Raw genomic sequence first — 4,327 nt, 5'->3', positions numbered from 1 at the left:
GTAACTAGATTGAGCATTTTATTTTTGTTTGATTTAATTTTCTGTTTGAGTAATTTACTTTTAGTTTTAGTTAATTTCTTCCCTTCCCCCTGCTTTTTCGTTTTAGTTATTTACCTTTCATTTCACTAACCCACTAACTGTTTGATATATTGCATCACTCACACTAACAGTCATTCTGACAAAAATACTTTCTGCATCTATTTTCCTTGCTTGTACTTGTGGGTTGTATGACAGGGAGAAGAAGCGGGGCTTCAACTTCCTTTGATTCTGAACCTGAAAGGACCTTCCTTAGATTAAGGAGGGAAGCAAGAGGAAAGAGAGTAGTTGGTGCTGAGAAAGAGGAGGAATACTTTGAACCAAACATGGAAGAAAACATGGAAAACCATCATGAGGAAGAGGCTCACAACCATGGCGGAGGAGGTCGAGCAAATCATGCTAGGGAGGATAGAAGAGTTTTAGGCTCTTACGTCAATCCAAACCCAGGAAACTGTGGAAGTAGCATTCAAAAGCCAACCATCCATGCCAACAATTTTGAGCTAAAGCCACAGCTCATCACCCTTGTTCAGAACAACTGTTCGGTCGGAGGAGGTGTCCAAGAAGACCCCAATCAATATCTAACCACCTTCCTGATAATATGTGACATAGTAAAGTCTAATGGTGTTCATCCTGATGCCTATAGACTGCTCTTATTTCCATTCTCACTCAAGGATAAGGCAGCCAAGTGTCTGGAGTCTTTCCCGAAGGAGAGTTTGACAACTTGGGAAGATGTGGTGAACAAATTTTTAGCACGATTCTACCCCCTCAACGAATCAATAGGCTGAGAGCTGAGGTCCAAACTTTCAGGCAACAAGATGGTGAGACTCTTTATGAAGCATGGGAGAGGTTTAAAGACCTAACAAGGAGGTGTCCACCAGATATGTTCATGAATGGGTGCTGCTGCACATTTTCTATGAAGGGCTCTCTTATGAGTCAAAGAAGGCCGTAGACCATTCATCTGGAGGATCTTTGAACAAGAAGAAGTCCATTGAGGAGGCCATAGATGTCATTGAAACTGTAGCAGAGAATGACTAGTTCTATGCTTCCGAAAGATGGAACACGAGAGGAGTGATGGAGCTAAACAATATAGATGCTCTGCTGGCTCAGAACAAGCTCATTTCCCAGCAGCTGGCTGACCTCACCAAGAAGATGGAGAGGAACCAAGTAGCAGCAATCACCACTTCATCAACAACCCAAGAAGGAGTGAATGAAGAAGCAGAGGGTAGTCAGGAGCAAGCCAACTACATTGGGAATTCACCTAGGCAAAACCATGATCCATACTCTAAGACCTATAACCCTGGATGGAGGAATCACCCAAACTTTGGGTGGGGAAATCAACAAGACCAAGGCATAGATCAAAGACGTTCAAATCCCAACAATAATGCAGCCCACCAACATTTCACATCTAGACCATATCAGCACCCACATAACCAACCCTCTCAACACATTTACCAATGCCAAAATAACCCTCCTCATCCTTCCACCTCTAATCCCAATCTACCATCATTTGATGACAGACTCTCAAGGATTGAGAATCTACTTGAAAGCATAGGCAAAGAGATTCAAGACAACAAGGCATTTAAGGAGGACGTGCGAGCAAATTTTAAGAACCAAGAGATACAATCAAGAGGTTGGAATCTCAAGTGGGGTATCTCTCTGAGCAGATTCCCAAACCCACAGATGGATTCCCAAGTGACACAGAGAAGAATCCGAGAGGTGAAACAAAGAAAGTAAGATGGGAAGATTGCAAGATGGTAACTATAAGTGATAAGGAGACTGAGGACAAGCCAAACGAATCGGCAGAACAACCTGGAGACACCTCAACAGAGAAGGAGGAAAAAGATCACCAAGAACCAGAAATCTCACAACAGGAGCTGCTGAGACTTTATGCACCCTTTCCCAAACTACTCAAGGGTGCTGTTGAGAAGAGAATATACTCAAGATTTCTTGACTTGTTTGCATCTCTGAATGTCAACATACCATTCATCAAGACCATCCAACAAATGCCTGCATACATCAAATACATGAAGGAACTGCTCCCTAGGAAAAGCTCACTCAAAGGAGGCCAAACTATAGTAATGAACAAGGAGTGTAGTGCCCTCATTCAACCATAGTTGCCTACAAAAAAAAAGATCCAGGGAGTTTTCATGTCCCCTGTGCCATAGGAGAAACAATGTTTGATAAAGCACTCTGCGATTTGGGAGCAAACATCAACTTAATGCCCTTATCCCTGGTGAAGAGGCTGAAGATCAATGAGATAATGCCCACAGATGTAGTCATCAGGCTGGCTGACAAAACTCAAAAACAAGCAATAGGAGTGGTGAAAAATGTGTTGGTAAAGGTTGGGAAATACTTTCTTCCCATAGACTTCGTCATCCTGGACATGGAAGAGAGTCACACTCACCCAATCATATTGGAAAGACCATTCCTAGCTACAGCCAGAGCACTCATAGATGTTGAGCGAGGGGAGCTAATATTGAGGATCCATGATGAACGACTCAGTTTTAATGTCTTCAAACTTTCACAAGAAGCAGACCAAGAGAACAAAGAACCAAGCAAAGATCATAATGAGATACTGAAAGAGGAAGCAAGCATTGAAGCACAACCAGCCCAGCTGGGAAAGCCCTTGCTTGATGAACAAGGAAATAAGCAGTTGTCATAGCTCAAGGAAAAGCTGGAGGAACCTAAACCACCAGAGGCATGTGAAGACAACAACAAAATTCCCTTAGAAGAAGAAGTCACAAAGAGCAAGGCAACATCAAAAGGAATAAAGAAGAAGGTACCAAGGAGGTGGAGTAACAAGAAGATCCCTACCGAGGACTTCTCTCCAGGGGATAAAGTGATCTCAGCTTACTTCCCAGATATCTCCCCTGATCTCTCCACTGTACCATCTCAGTTACCTAAGGTCTTCACTATCAACAGAGTTCTCTCCTTGGAACATGTAGAGATCATTCATACAACCAATGGATATAAGTCCAAGGCAAGAGGGGAAGACTTGAAGCACTATCAACCTCCCTGATGAAGAAGAAACGTCAAGCTAGTGACGCTAAAGAAGCGCTTCATGGGAGGGAACCCATGTTTTATATGCCTTTAATAGTGAATAAGTCAATATTCATGAATTCCAACCCAAACTTGACAAACACTTGGTGAAATCCTTATTATGCAGTATATAGTGAAGAATAAGTTTGGTGTTCAAAGCATGCCAAGAAAGCATGGATGCAACTCAGAGCATGCTAGTCTTGGAGCTTTGAACAAAACTTTTTATCACAGTGCTCCAAACTAAGTTTGGTGTCACCCCAGGGTGCCACGAATATGCATATAAGGACGCACAGTTAGTTAGTTAGTTGGTGTTCATGAATAAACAACCTAATCCTTTTTCTTTACTATACTAGCCGTAAAGTTTAATTTTTATGATATTGAATTTTCTTATTTTATTTTTATAGGAAAAAGGAGAGGAGCATTGAAGGGGATTGATTGGACAATTAAATGAAAAAGGTTCGGCCACTCCATGAAGAGAAACTACACCCTTGTCTCAAGAAGGAATGCATTGGAAATTGTTGCCATGCAACATTGAAAAAAGGAGACCCTTGGAGACCGAACCAATAACCTTCATAAAGTGATGATCCTTATCCTTTCTCCATGCACAACCCTAACCGTCCATCAAGCAACCATTCCATCAATCCACACCCTCCACTCACTCATAATCTCCCTATATAAATGAGTCCTAGTGCATACCTACCCCTCACATTCAAATTCCCACTCTCCACACTTCACACTTTCGGCATCCAAAACCCCTTCATCACACCTCGTCTTAACCAACCAAATTCCTCGTCTATCCTTACCTTCCAATCCCCTCACACAGCAACTCAAATTCATGGCATCTTCAAGCTCCAAGAGGCAAAAGAGGAAGGAACCAATGGAGAACATTCCTTTCGATGAGAAGAGATTCAAAACTGCCTTCCATGAACAAGAATTTGAAAGGATTAAGATCAAGAAGATATTGCCTGAGTTAACCTTCCAAATCAATGAAGACGAGTGCCCACAGATTCGGGAGAAAATTGAACAAAGAGGGTGGCAAAGGCTCACTAATCCAGAGGGGAAGATCAATGCAAACCTCATCAAAGAGTTCTACGTAAATGTGGTTAGAGAAGACAAAACCAGGGCCCCAACCTTCAAAAGCTATGTAAGAGGAAAGGAGGTAGACTTCAGCCCAAATGCTATAACAAGAACTCTTCACTTGAAATCACCACATTTTGATGAGCTCAGTTATCATGCAAGGATAAGTAAGAGC

This window comes from Arachis ipaensis, chromosome B9 (assembly GCF_059453495.1).
Source record: "Arachis ipaensis isolate K30076 ecotype BB chromosome B9, ASM5945349v1, whole genome shotgun sequence".
NCBI classification, from domain to species: Eukaryota; Viridiplantae; Streptophyta; class Magnoliopsida; order Fabales; family Fabaceae; genus Arachis; species Arachis ipaensis.
Note: the sequence above shows the minus strand (reverse complement) of the source record.